Source organism: Egretta garzetta, unplaced genomic scaffold (assembly GCF_000687185.1).
Source record: "Egretta garzetta isolate BGI_Z169 unplaced genomic scaffold, ASM68718v1 scaffold64, whole genome shotgun sequence".
NCBI lineage: Eukaryota > Metazoa > Chordata > Aves > Pelecaniformes > Ardeidae > Egretta > Egretta garzetta.
This window is the reverse complement of record NW_009259596.1, coordinates 1101131-1116936: the sequence shown is the minus strand read 5'-3', so window position 1 is coordinate 1116936 and position 15806 is coordinate 1101131.

Here is a 15806-nt window from a genome sequence, read left to right as displayed (position 1 = left end):
AGAAAGGAAAAACTTGCAGCTTTTTGATCAAACGTCACGCTTTCGTTGGTCTATCCGTTATCTTAAATACCCACAGCTGGTAATAGTGCGCAAGAAGCGTAAGAAATGGCAAAATTAATGAAGTTACTCGTTCATTTCCGTGTTTTCTCAGGAGTGACCCACGGTGAAACGAGCTGCTCCCTTCGGCCCGCCTCAGTACCGCCGGCAGCCGCAACGCACGCGGGGGCCTGAACTTCCGTGGGCTTCAGAATTGCTCTTCAGAGGAGCAAAAAATAATCAGCAGTTGGTAATGATTGCAATCCAGCTACAATACTTCTTACTGTAATTTATTTTTAAATGTTCGGGGCTGAGGTTTCTCACACAGTCTCAATCCCCCAAATGGTTTATTTCATTGCTGTTTTATCACTGCCTAATATTTATTGCTCTAATCATAGACTGATGCTTTTATCCAGACTTTTTTTCTTTTTTTTTTTTTTTTTTTTGATGGGCGGAAGGAATTTTTGGGGCTTGCGTAATGTCAGGTGTAGGTACTGGAGTGTAAGAATTGCAGCAGCAGAACAGGCTAGCTCTCCACCGTGCTTTTTAACTCCTTTTAATGTTCTCATCTGTGCTATATGCATCCAAGCAAGGAAAGAAAGTGTATGCTTAAGCCAAGTTTGAGTAAAAACCTGTGTGGGATGTTTTTGAGTGTCAGGACCAATGGAAAATGGGCATTCTTTCCTCATGTTTTAAGTTCCTTTATTGTGAGTAGTTAGGTAAGGAGGACTGAGTTTTGGTAAGTGAAGCGTAAATTTTGTGTGTAGCCTTTATGAAGACTGATGTCAGCTACATCTCGAATACACAGGGTATAGCTAAGCATTTTTTGTTGATTTTGGTGGGTGTTTTTTTTTTTAATTCCTGTGTTATTACAGATGAAGAAGAAAAAGGGTACAACGATAATTACCAACTTTGCAAAAAAAGTGCCGTGCCAAAGAGGTCGCTTTCCATACTCACTCCATCATAGCCACGTAGTCTGTACTGCCAAAACAGAAACATCAACCAGTTTCATACATTCCAATGAGCAGTTCTTAGCTGGTCATTAAGTTCAGTTACTGTCCACCAGACGCCTTAGTTGAAAGAATCTGTATGCTATTGCTCATACAGATCACTCTTTACTGTATGACTTCTGATGCACAGGTGTAGGAATGACAATATTTTTGAAGTTTTGTGTGAGAAATTGCTTTGGCTCCATTTTGTTATGTAGAAGACAAGACTGACCCTACCTAGGAATATAAATGCCGGCACTTTTATTGAAGTGAAAGGGTTTGATGCAGCAAGAGAACTTAGCCCATGGAATAGCACAGCAAAGTAACGACATCCTGTATTCATTAGGAGAAAAGCTAGGTGAATTTAGGGAAATCTGAATCGATGGGGTCACTTTCTTTTATGCTCAGTGGTGGCTTTAATACTTTTTAAAGAAAATTTTTTTTCGTGGCCATGTTTGGGTGCGCATTTCATGCAGCAGAAGTTTAAGAGAACAATATTGCCCACTCATACCATACAAAGACTCCAGTGTTAGAACTACAACTGAAGCACAGTCATACCGTAAGTTCTTACCATTTACTTCATGACCAAAATCCTAGGACAACCAGGACATCGGGACCTTGTGACTTGTCCAATGCTCCGGTTTTCATACCTGACATTTGCCACATTCTCATCTTTGCAAGCTTGGAAACAGCCAGCAAAATCCTCACTGAGGGCTACTGTGCAAGGGTGTTTTCATCTCGTTCCTGTGCCTTGTGGTGCCCAGATCAAGCAAACCAAGGAACGCGGTTCTTGGGGCTGGCTCTCAGTCATTCCCTTTGGTAATAGCGTGTGCGCTGCCTGCGTTAGTGGAAAGGGAGGATGAAACTCAGGCATGCCAACAGGCTGCTGTCTTCCCAAGTGCCCCCCTTTATATTTCATGGTTTATTGGAACATGTGAGAGGCTTTTATAAAAATAGGAACCTGCTTCAGAAATTGTTCATTGTAGTGCTTTACAGCAGGGGATGGGAGAGGATTGTGTAGTAGAATACGAACGAAAATATAATTCAGCTTTGTTCAATATCTATTGAAAAGCAAACAGAAACTTACTTATCTACCTGTAGTCTTCAGTATTTTTTTTTAGACAGGTGGAGAAACTGTCATATTTTTCATTTCTGCCAATGTTAATTCATATTGTATAGTCAAATGAGCAGCCACACCAACCTCAGTGGGATTGTGTGTTTAAGTGCTGCTTATCATGACATACCAATGGAACCGAGCTTAAACTGACATTTAAGAAGTGATTATCCACTCAGGCCATAAAGAAGAAACTATTTTTACAATGGAAAAGTTCCTGTTGTGTGTACATGTAAAGAATTAACTCCATTGATTAACTCAACTTTTAGAACAGCCTAATTAGAACAGCTCCTGATAAGGAAACATGGATTAATGACTGTTTATTGGGATGCAAATAGAGTGGAAAAGAACTAAACACCGACTGGGAACTCAAGGTAAAAAGAAATTCAGTTTGTGAATTCCAGTCGACATTGCTCAAAAAACTTCCGTACAGCAACAGAACTGCTTAGCGCAGAGAAAGGAAGGGAGGCCGCAGGAGCCGCTGTTTTCTCCTGTTGATATAACGTTATTAATGTTGATGGCATTTCTCCAGCAAATGTTTCACATAAATCATGTATCATCACTTGTGACAGAATGATGGCATAAAGGAATATTACAGTTGCCCTGTGATCTTCCTTAAGCTAATTGCTTGCATAGGTTTCATTAGTTTTCAACTGACAGGAAAAAGACTGATTAAAAACATGGATTTATGTTCTGCTGTACACTTCTCAGATGGGGTTAAGGCTTTTAAATCTTCTCCCTCTCCTATGTCTTTACCCATTCCAGATCTCTGTAATGTCCTTTTTCTATTATTCTGATCTCTTCTATCTCTTCCCACATGTAGGGTTGTTTGCCACATCTCTAACTCCATCCTTTCCATCTTTGTATTCCACTGGTTATCAGTCCGTTGGTCCTTCCCTTTCCTTGCTTCTTACGGATCAATTCTGTCTTCAAAGCTGCATGATTTCTGGGGCTTTCTGCACCCATTTAGGACTCTCACAGTTGCCTATCTTCATCAGTACTCTGATTTCTAACTCTTGTCTAATACAGTGTTTCCAGACCTGTAGTCCTTAACGTTTTGTTTCTTTGTTTTCAAGAAGGACGTGGTTCTAATGCTTTGATTTGAAAAAAAATGAGGACAGACCTACCTAGCCCATGCCTAGATTGGCGCCCCAGGTCTCAGCTACTGCTGGTAGGTTCCTGTGCTTCGATTTCTCACGAGGGAGCCTCACTGCCCACTGCACACATGGATTGCTGACGTATGGAGTGCAGAAAGCAAAACCTGTCTGTTGCTGAGGGCTATCCTGCTCTCATAGAAGAACTTTAAGACACAGTGACAGCTAAGAAGCACCAGACAGTGGTGCAACAGAGCCTACGTACAGCTACGAGCCGGGGCAGCTCTCAAGCTACTTAGAAATGAGCATTTTTCTGTTCTTTGGCACCTGCCGCTGCTGCAGTACAGCAGTCCTGTCTGGCGGGCCAGAATCCATTCACCACGGTGCACTGCTGCGAGCATGTGTTGTCGATCGCAGCATTCCTAGCAGTTTTGTCTGCCAGTGTCAGCATCAGGTCTGCTGGTCTCCTCGCACGCTTTCGACTATTTTATTTTAATTCCTCCTCGTTTCCTGATTGTTGCCTGCTATTTTTCTGCTGTTGCTGCTGTTCTTCCATTCTTTCCAGTCCTCCCAGTCTTGCAGCCCAGCTGTCCCTCCCAGCTGCCATGGACCCCACCATCTCCCATATTCCACCCCTTCTGCTGCTGCAGGGGCATCACCCACAGCCTCATTCTCCCTCTGCAGGAAATAACTATCATTCCGCGCGTAACATTTTTTATTGGAGGACATTAGTTAAATAACTAAATTGTCTTGAGACTGAGCACCATGTAAGGGTTACAGCATGATCGTATTTGTTCTGGGCAATCAACTTTATGTAATGGGAAACTCCATCCAAAGCTGCATCCTAGGAAAAAGCTGGGTGAGACTATCAAAGACATAATGTTACCCTTGTCTAGTGCAGCACCATGCAGAAAGTTCACGCTTTCATTAAATGATCCTCAAAAGGGCAAATTTGGCCCAGAAATATTGTGGCTAAGGGTAATCTATCTGAGCAATCACTTTCCTTTTTTTCCTACTTATTACAAACTCTTTCAAATTCGGAGACTGACATTCCTATTGCTGGAAACAAATCCATGACCCCAGATAATTAATTTGCTTTACAGTCAACAGGAAAATGGAACTGCCATTTATCTTTCAGCTTGACTTTGTGTACAGACTCAGGCAATTACATCTTCATCTTTTAGTTAATTTTTTCTGTTACAGACGCTGCTACAGTTAAATTTACTTGCAGATTTCAGTTATTTCCTGAAAGTCTGCAGGATATGAGCAATTGCTGTTTATATATTAATCACTGAAATGTTTTACCCTGACTTCCTAGGGAAATAAAGGTTATATGGGCAATCTGTATGTTTGTGTGCACGCTTCTTTATCTGTCCTTTCACTCTGCCCTGTCTCTGTTGAAATTAGTTGACGAATTTCAACCTGTCTGAAAGGAAAGGTGTTCTTTTAGAGGTGAATTGTGCACTCCTTAAATGCTGTGTTGTCCCTAACAGTTTTGGGGTTTTTTTTCTTCCTTTCGCTAAGGAACAGGTTACAATCTGAAACTTCATAGAGTCATAGAATGTTTTGGGTTGGAAGGGACCCCTAGAGTTCATCTAGTCCAACCTTCCTGCAGTGAGCAGGGACATCTTTAACCAGATCAGGTTGCTCAGAGCCCCGTCCAACCTGGCCTTGAATGTTTCCAGGGATGGGGCCTCCACCACCTCTCTGGGCAACCCGCTCCAGGGTTTCACCACCCTCATGGGAAAGAATTTTTCCTTATATCTAGTCTAAACCTACCCTGGTTTAGTTTAAAACCATTACCCCTTGTCCTGACACATCTGGCCCTACTAAAAAGATTTTCCCCATCTTTCCTATAGGCTCCCTTTAGGTACTGAAAGGCCATAATCAGGTCTCCCCGCAGCCTTCTCTTCTCCAGGCTGAACAAGCCCAACTCTCTCAGCCTGTCCTCATAGGAGAGGTGTTCCAGCCCTTGGATCATTTTTGTGGCCCTCCTCTGGACCCGCTCCAACAGTTCCATGTCCTTCTTGTGCTGAGGGCTCCAGAGCTGGACGCAGTACTCCAGGTGAGGTCTCACCAGAGCAGAGTAGAGGGGCAGAATCACCTCCCTCGACCTGCTGGCCACGCTTCTTTTGATGCAGCCCAGAGTGCGGTTGGCCTTCTGGGCTGCCAGCGCACATTGCCGGCTCATGTCCAGCTTTTCGTCCCTCTTGGCAGGGCTGCTCTCGATCCTTTCTTCCCCCAGCCTGTACTGATACCGGGGGTTACCCCGACCCAGGTGCATGACCTTGCACTTGGCCTTGTTGAACCTCATGAGGTTCACACAGGCCCACCTCTCCAGCCTGTCCAGGTCTCTCTGGATGACATCCCGTCCTTCTGGCATGTGAACTGCACCACTCAGCTTGGTGTCATCTGCAAACTTGCTGAGGGTGCACTCAGTCTCACTGTCTAAGTCATTGACGAACTTTATTAGACTCAAGAAAATCCACAAATGAAAGCAATGAGTGCTCCAGCCATGGAATAATCTTCAGTTGGTGAATATAACTTATCAGGCACTGCTGCAAGCCACAAATGCACAAGGAACCAACTTAAGCAGTTTTGCTGTTCATGAATGTCTGGTTTTGTTCACTTGATTTTCTTAAAATCCTGAATGCTGGGTCACGTGGCATGCATGGGAATTAAGTTTGAAAATAATTATTTTAATGATTATTGAAATGCTTCTAGTAAAAGTTTGTTTCAAATGCCTTTAGCTGATTATCTGTTATGATCTTTCATTAGCTGTAATGAAAGATATTTCTTGTCTTTTTAGAATTGTCAGATGTACAATCATACTTTTTTCCATGAGGTCAGCACATTCTTGCGGCTGGAAGAGGTCTGTATCTGCCAGCTTTCCACCAAGAAAGGCTATAAATGGCTGCTGCACCATCAGTGGCACAGAAGAATGTGGGGTGTGACACCATCTATCCCCTGTGCTGCTTAGAAGATGGGTCCTCTGAGAGTTGAGGTCTGCAGATGGAGCAGGTTAAAAAATAAAAAGCTAAAAGTTAGGAGGTGACAATGCAGTTGTACTGCCCTCCACCCAAATTTGTGCTCTTGCAGCCTCCTTTGTCCCTGGAGCAAATTCAAAGAAGTTGAAAGTGGCAGCAGGGGAAGGAAATACTCTGAGAAATTTGCCAAAATAGCAACATGATTGAGTGAAGGAGCACGGCTGCCACAGGAGAGGATGCAGACTTTGAGGGCAGGCATGATCTTCACTGCTCCTGGGCATACACTGTCAGATACATGAGGAGAACCCAGAAATCACCTTCTTCTTCATGGTCATTAAGCAAGAGCTGTTGCAGGGATTAGGGCACCCAAGAAACTGGGAGTTCAGACTCAGAGGAGCTGCAGGAGAGGACAGATCCTTGTGACAGAGTGCAAATACCATAACTTCTTACCAAAGGAGAGGAGATCTACTGGAATTTAGCATAAGACTAAATTCTACCTCTTTCCTGTGGTAATGTTAGGCAGAACTTGGAGGGGGGGGAAGGAAGAACAAGTGACTTCCTTGAAATTTTATTACTGTTTGTATTCGTGATGGTAATAATATTGTAGCTGTGATGCTCTAAAGATATAATCAAGTGATCTTTCTGGGGAAGCTAATTTACATTATAATTACTTTGTTAGAGATGTATACAATTGATGAAAATACAGACAATTTGGAGAGCCCGTAAGCTCTTTGCCAACTGTCCTATCGACATTTTTTTGTGTGATGTTTCTAACTTTTACAAATATTTCACATGATCTAAACATGCCTGGTTTATATATCCTTGGACAAATTTGCATCACAATTAAAAATATATCTGCTTAGCTTACAATGAACTAATATTATTCCCTACTGACTTGCATCAGCTTACTTTAAGGTCATTATTGTTTATCATTTTTGTTTTGAAATGCAAATTCATGGTCCCACATGTGGTGAGCCCTGTCATGTTAGTTACTACAGAAATAAAAAGTGGCCACAGGCTAAGTTAATACCTAATTTGTTTTTCATTTAATGCATTGGTGGAGTAACCTTACCATATTTTTAGATGACTTCTAAAGGTTTGCAATCAGCACATACCGTATTGATGTAACAAATTACCTAATGTTTGCATAAATGCAAAAATCCTTAATGTAAGCATGCCCAAGGTTATTTGAAATTGCATATCTGAAACAGAACAGGCAGTAAGTCCCACTGCAATCCATTTTAGAAGGACTGATCTTGTTTCAAGTTTTCAGACATGTCCGCAATTCTCATGTATTTCAAGACCAATTCTTTCCCAAAAAAAAGAAATCTAAATCTTAATGTGCAATATTCTTTTATTTTAGTGCACATGGAGGGTTTGCTTGTTAGACATCTGCCTTGCTTTAGCATTGTACTTCACCAAAACATGAGGAGAGTTACATAACCACTTTGGACTTTACTGGCGTGATACTAGTTGGCATTCATTGCAACGAACAGCGTATTTCCCGTGTAGCAAGTGGTAGGAATGCCACTTCAAAACCAGCTTTTCTATCATGAGCGGGAGATCTTACTCACAAACGAGTTAATTTTGGTGAAGAGGTTCTAACTGAGAATTTTTCCAGCTGTCATTTTCACACAGGTTGGTTGCAGAGCTGTCTGGTCTTTTACATTTGCAGATGTTTTGCCCGTTCAATTTGTTGGCACCATGGAAGTTGTAAGAATTAAGGTCTTTACTAGAAGACAGAGCTACATCATGGGAGGCCACAAATTGAATGCCAGCAACTCTGAGCTAATGTGGCAGGGAAACATTTTTATTAAGAAAAAAAAAAAATCCTTATTGTTAATTAACTGTCAATAATTTATAAGGAAAGTAATAAACTTACTGCATTTTTTACTCCAGTTCGATTTGAAAACAAAAAGTATTTTTTCCCCTTTAACAAGAAATCCTCTATTCCACTTAGTTACAATCTCAGATCTTCTCTGCTCTTCTCTGTGTCCCTGCCCTTAAAGATTAATGCAAAACCCTTGGGAATGCAGCTGACTGGGAATTCTTCAATGAAACATTTTTTAGCTGGAAAATACTCATTGACTATATGCTAAAGGACTTGCAAGAACCTAGATGCTTCAACAGAACTTCTACTGAAATGCAAAACTCAAAGAGAGTGAGAGGTATAGTAGGTAACAGCCTAGTGATCATGAAGCTCTCTCGGGAGATAAGCAGCAAATTCAGGAGTCTCTTCTGCCTTATTTAGGTGTTGGGCCTGAGATTTTTTCTTCTTGATCTTAACTTGGTCCCCTGACTGCTAGGTGTGAGAGACACTGCTATAGAGCTGGCCCAATGATTATTCTGTCTATCCAGGATGTTGGGTATTCGCCTCACAGCTTTGTTGCAGAGAATTTAAACAAAATACAAGAATACAAAAAGCTGTAATCCCTGTCTGGCTTAGGCAAACCATCACAGAGTTGATTTCCTGGTGGTTGGAGGAGATTTCTGGGACAGGGAGGAACGGCAGACGTGCAGACTGAACCTGGATCTTTCACATCCTAGGTAAATTCCTCTCATTGCCAGACTATTATCTGTGCATCCATAAAATTGAAAGGGGTTAGTGTCATTTAGTAAAGAAGATTTAAGAAACCTTAAGAGGTCTTACAGGATCAAAAAAATATTTCCTGGTCTAACCTGGTATTGAGCACCTTTCATCAACAGGGGACAGATTTAATAAAAAATATTTATGATTATAAACTCATATTATTTCAGTTTGACTGTGTTTGTATTTATATCTCAGTATCATTAACTTTGACTTTTGTTAGCAGTGAAATCTGGTATTCTGTGATTGACAATGTTCTGTATATAGAGAGGGAGAGTCTCACTTGAAAAATTTGACAGAAAACTTGAAGAACTTTATATACCTTCCAAGAGTGTGTTTTACAAATTTTTAAGAAAAATCCAATGGCCCCTAAATTCTTTGTGTAAGGTATAATCTTAAAACTATCAGCTAACACATTGTTGTAATTTTATGAAAAAGTTTAGCTGCTAATTAACATAGTAACAGATAAGTATTTGGTAAAAATAGGAACAGGTCTTAATTCTTTTTTATCACGGATGTCAACATTTCTTTGCTGTGATTACATCTGGGCTATTTTTCCATTTTGAGGCTAAACATAAATTCCGATTACAGATGTTTGCTTCTAAAGAGTATCTACTGGAAGAAGAAAAGCCTAAAATAGTATGTCTTAGCAGGTCTCTTCTTTTGTAAACAGGATTAACACAACCGGTGCTGCCAGAAGAAGATGATTAATGGTCCTAAACACCATAGATCTGCATTATGTAATGCATCTCATATCCTTGAAATGAGGACTGTAATTTGTCACTGTTGTCTAGAGCTAAAATTACAACAGGCAATTTACAAGAATAGATTGTAGTGGTTTATAATTGCATTTTTTTAATTCATATGGTCTTCTATTCGAATAAATGGTAGATCTTGGAGCAATGCATTCATTTTCTGTGTAGTGATGCGCAATGGCTGGATAATCGATCATACATTTGTTGAGCTAAAATGACCTCTCACCCCCAACGAGCACTCTCTACTTCTTTTTCTTCGTCCCTCCTCAGCCCCGTGACTGGCAGGGTCCACAGCTAACCCTTGGGGTTGGAGCACATTCTGTCTGCTCGCGGGAATGACCCCCTGGTCTCTGGTCAGCATGCCCTTACGGGGGGCTGCTTTCTCCCGGGCCCTCCCCAGCACCTCCCCTCGCCCCTGCTGCATCCCTCTATTTTAGAAATGAATTCTCTGACTGGCCTTGGCTCGTTTCAGGGATGAGGGTCATTGGAGGCTGCAGAGTTCATTAAAAGGCACACAATATTTCACATTCAAAAGATTCTTCTCTCCAAACTTTTCTGTACTCTTTCATAGAATTAGATAAAATTTATGTAGGAAATGCCAGACAGAAAAACCTGATTCATGGCTTTTTTTTTTTTACGGGAATGCACTAAGAATCCAGTGTTTTGGCTTATGATATGGTCTAATGTGCCCTAATCATTTGAATGGGAAATTCCATTAAATCAGTGACTTACGGTTCTGGAATTGCTCAGTGACCTCAAGTGCTGGAGGACAGATGTAGCTCGCCTTCTTTATTTACTGGTGCTGGCTCATAAATGTATCTTCCTAGCTTGGACAACAGAGACGGCTCCCTTGTGGGCCACTTAGTTGAACTTGACTGAGCAACGTCTGCCCCTGGAAAGAAAAATATTTGGTTTCCAACAGAGAACTGGGAGTTTCTGTGCCAAATCGGACAGTGTTTGGAACGAGCTGGAACCAAATGGAGAGATTAAATTATCACGCTAGGACTGGAAGTTATTATATAGATAAGTAAAAGCATAATACACCTGTGCAGGTATCTGTCTACTGTGAATGTTCTTCCTTTTACGTTTTCAAGCAGTGTTAACTGCATAAAGCTAACGTGCAATCACTCCTTGGCACTTGCTTTCAAAAATATAGGGACATTTTGTTACACATATAGCATAGGCAGCAAGTGATACGGTCACATCAAGATGCTAAAAGGAAGACAAGTGCAGGCCGGGTAAGTCTTCAGAGACTTTACAGGGCCCTGAAAAATTAGTAGTAGCCAGAGCTAAATGCCTTTGTATACATACAGTGCCTTTCTATACATACAATTCAAATATAGTCTGGAGGTGCTCTGTGCCTGCTGTCTGTCTCAGAGATGCAAGAATTTATTCACTGTTAAGAATCAATATATTATACAAATTCTTAGTTCAGAACCAGCACATCTGAGTCAAGGAGAAGTATCGTCATCTGGTGAAGACTTCAGCTCTAATCACCCACTCAGATATGAATTTTAATCACCCCCTTCCAAACACGCATCCCCTCTATATATCTACATGTGCATGCGTGTGAATACGCACGTATACATGCATGTGTTTCTTTGGCAATGGTACTCAGATCTTGGTCATAACACTGTTCCCCATTATCTGTCCTTGCATATCTCATTTCAGTTGATACAATATATACTTAGAGATTCAGAATGTGAAAGGGATAGAAAAAGAAAAGAATGCATATTTTCAGTGGAGGTGTCTGTAGTTTTATGTAAGCTTTTTGTAAGACCAAACTGAAGAAGGGCAAAGAGAGCATCATGAAGTTAAACCTACAGAATTTAATGGAATGTTAGAACTCTGTTACGTTTTTTATCTTACGGATTTCATTAGGAAGTAATAGTCTCATTATAGCGTCTTGTAAGATAATGTCAAAAATCAAAAGGACACATATTCAGACAAATTCTATAAGTTTTAAAGTAATTTCTGTAGAATCCTGCCAGCCTCCTCACCTCTGGTGAGTTCTGAAGGATTTTCTGTAGAGGCCGTATCCTCCAGGCTGTTCACAGGGGGGCTGAAGGCACGGATATGGCTGGGTGATACACGTGCCTCATTCACTCAGTTACTGGCAGCTATCATTTGCAGTAACAAAATAGTAACAGAGAGCAGAGCTCTCCTATCGGGTAACACGCACGCACCAGCTGTCCCTTTAACCCACTGCTCTCCTCCTTCCTCACAAAACCTTTCTTTTTTTTTTTTTTTTTTTTTTTTTTTTTTTTTTATCTTTAAATATTGCATGGTTTTCATTTATGAATAATACTTTGCTTACAATGTTAAGTACCCAGTGAATTATGGAAAATTCTATGGTTTCAATGGAAATAAAATACTCACTTCACACTGATAAAGGAATCACAGAAGTTTGCCCTTCCTGTTAGTATTTGTGTAACTTTAAGAAATGCCTTTGCATCGTGTACACAGGTGCCATGTGATGCCGGAGTTACTATGGAAACAACACTATTGAATGGCAAAATCAGGCTTCAGAATAGCTTTATCTTAATCACCTTCAATTTTTCCATATGTTCTGAGTATTTGTCTCCGTTCAACATGGAGTGAACGTGAAAGGTAACAAATCTGTGGGCTGAAGGATGACATGCTTCACTTGCACAACTTCTCAGGCATTGCCATCCTGTTTTAGTAATAAATTCCTCTTGTTCCTATTATTACTTGTATAAAAAAAGACTAGTAAAGGACAAACCATATATGTACTTTATCTACGTATTTTCAGAAGACCTTGTAAGGCAGACATCTCCCAGTGGAGACTTTAATACTTTAAGGACCCCATACATAATGGTGATCCCACAAAAGGTCCATCACTGGTGCCACACTGCTTTATGGAATAAAGGAGAACGGTTCGTTTGAGAGGGGACCCGAGAAACCACAAAACCCGTGGGTACCGGTCAGTCGAGCACAGCCACTATTCTATCACATTAAGACCTCTATCAAACGATGCCTCCTTCTTTGAATATAAATTTCATCATATGAAAGGACTTTTATTTGATTCTTTGTATTATAAGGTGAAGGAAACAGAAAATGCACATGATATAATGCTGCACATAAAGAACTCCTCTTTTCCAACAATAGTGATGACCGGGCCAATGTGTTAAATGTACTTAAATAATATAACTCAGATCAATACGTTTTTATCACATCATTCAAGCTTTTTGAGTATCTAACAACTAGTAAAACATTCTTAAACCTTTATGCTGTCAGATTTAGAAAAGAGTAACAAACCATGTTGCAAAAATATGTCAGTGTTAAGGAGTACAACATATAGTTGCTAAGTATGTATGTTATATATAAGCATGAAAACAACAGCATGAAAAAACACCAACACAGTATCTGTAAGTATACAGATACATATTTAAATGATGGTCATGTCACACATAACTCCGTCTTTGTTGTTCAGCCACCTAAACTTTTGTTTTCTTATTTGGGGAGGTTCCTTTTTCCTGTGTAGCTAAGTAAAGTACGTTCTTAACAAACAGACCATATGTGATGATATGAAAAATCCTGCTCAGTCCCAGCTGCAAATGAATCATCTCATAATTTCAGAGAAGGAAGGAACCTTCTGCGAATGGGCAGATACAGAAAGGGAGGAATTTCCAAGAGATGGATTTCACTTACATCAGCTTGTAGAAGCAAAGTTTTACTGAAGAATGCTTACAAGAAAATGAAAGAATTAGATGACCTGCTGAAAACTAAAGATAGAGCACATGAGAAATGTCAGAATGAGAGATAAAGGAAGAATGGAAAGGCTTACAGTGAGGAGCTCCAAGTAGCCAGAAGGATTTGTCTAGCAGAATTCAGGCTGCACAACATAAAAGGAAATTGCTGTTCAAAATGACCTATGTCTGGAAGATGGGAGGAAGAAAGAGAAAGATTTAAGGGTAAGAAAGAGAAGAGAGGGAATAGGGCAGATGAGTAATGCAAGAAGCAGAAATGAGAGAAGACTGTGAAGGAGAGAAGACTGCAAAGTCACGGTCACTCATGAAAGGCCAACATATAGCCAGGCAGCATGTAGGAAACAACGGTGGCTGGTCAAAAATCATTTGGATGGCAATCTCCTAGCCAGGTCAGTGTTTAATGAAGAGAAGGCTAAACTAAATGGACATTTTGCTAAGAAGAGCAATCACTTCAGAAAAGAAAATCAGAAAAATTATGTCAAAGCTAGAAGGAGGGAAGAGGTCAAATGAGTGGTCAAAACCAGAAATGCAGCTTCCTTCATACTTAAGAAATTGGAATTTCTTATTCTAGTCTTGAAATTGTACTTCCACCCAGTCATTTCACCCCTTTACCTCTGTTCTTCTCAAAATTTGTTGACAGTGCAGCTTTCCCCTCTCAAGAAAATGTTCTGTCCTTCCCTTGGCTTCTTTAAAAGTCAAGCATAACATCTGGCATTTGATTTTGACAGGGGTGTGGAATCCTTAGTTGATATGGCTGTATAAACAAAAAGGATGAAATGCTGAAAAATTTCATTGTCACTGTAGTTCATTATTAGCTAGGACAGGGATTTTATAGGCTGTAGAGTTTTTTTTTCTGAAATCACAGTTGAACCTTCTGCAGTGAAAACTGCCATCCCAAGTACCAGAAAGTGGGGATGGAGGAAAGCAAGCCTGTGCTGCTGGGTAGCGGTGTGCAGTGTGAGCCTGTGGCGAGCCCTAACCATTTTAGCATCAATACCAAGAAGTTGTTGTCATGATGTGACGCAGACAAAAGTTCTTTTTGTTCATCTTCCAGATCCAGCAGCTCCTTACAAATGTAAGGTGTCCCCAGAAGAAGATTTATTAGTATTTTAATCAGTTTTTTTTTATAAAATACTGCTTTTTGTATAAATCATTCTGCTTCCATTTTTAAAGTCTTACTAGATTGAATTAAATGTATTTCAATAATTATGAAGCATGAATATCAGTCTGGGTATTTAGCTGCTGATAAACCTGAAAATGAATTCTAACTTGGAAAACAGATTGACTTCTTTTTCATTCATAAAAAAAAAAAAAAAAAAAAAAGTGCAAATCACAGGCCAAAAAAGTTACCCGAGGCAGGTCTCATTTGCAAAAGCAGCAGCAATATAGACATATGTTACATAAAAGCCAAAGCAATTAATATCTGTACAACAAAGTGCATAAAGCAGTAGTTCATACACAATGAGAACTATGGCTATTAAACCAGCCTATTAATCTACAAAGCAAACTTTGTAATCAGTCCAGCAATTTTTCAGTCTCAAATAAGCCATTTGATGGGAGTCTGATTAGATTTGTCTTTCAGTTCTGGAGATACCATTGTGTGCACTTTTTCTACTGCTTTATAGGCCATAGCAAGTTGTTCCCAGGACACTAAACGGACAAGTCACATTTTCATCATTCAGTGAAGCCTTGAGTACATTTCGGACATGCTCTATGGAGCTGTTCATTGTCATGGTTCAAGGACACCTGGTGCTGTGGAACAAATGCTTTATTTACAAATATAGATTTAATGAGTTTCTGACGTGCAGGGAGATATCCTTTGATCCTGCAAAAGAAGAGTTGATACGTGTGGTGCAAACAGAGAAGATTTAAACTAAGGCATGTCATAGCTATCAAAAGCATCCCAGTGCTGTAGTACTGAAGCAAGAGCTCTTTGATAAACAATCCAGCAGGACTGCAATGTCGTTTTAACACCTTCCGTGGAAAATGATGAATAAATGACAGTAGGTAAGTGTGCAGGTCACTGATGTGATAGATCAGAGCAGACAATTCTCTTTAATAATGGTGTTTTAGTGTCAGACAAAATTGAGCTTTATGGCATTTGGGTTCCTACTGTGTTTTTCAGAATTGCTTGCAAAGTCTATTTATAATCACTCTGGCTTTGCCAGGATGTTATACTGAAGTTGTATGGCATTTCTGCACCCCTGTTTCTGACCAGTTTATCTTATCTGGTTGATTATGTAGCTGTGTTCAGCCATGTCAGTGCCAGTGGGTAGTGGCACAAGAACTGGTGACCTCCAGCACCACTGAGTGGCAGTCCAGTTCTGCGTCCTTACATCTGCATGGCAAATCCAGCACCCACCCTCCCCAGGGTGTTTGGTCCACAGGAGTAATGCATCAACATTTCAATAACACATTGTTTACATGACGAGCAGCAATTCACCCCCTTGAAAAATGGGCTACATTCATGAAAGGTATTATAAAGAGACTCTTTATGGGGGAATTTCAACAAG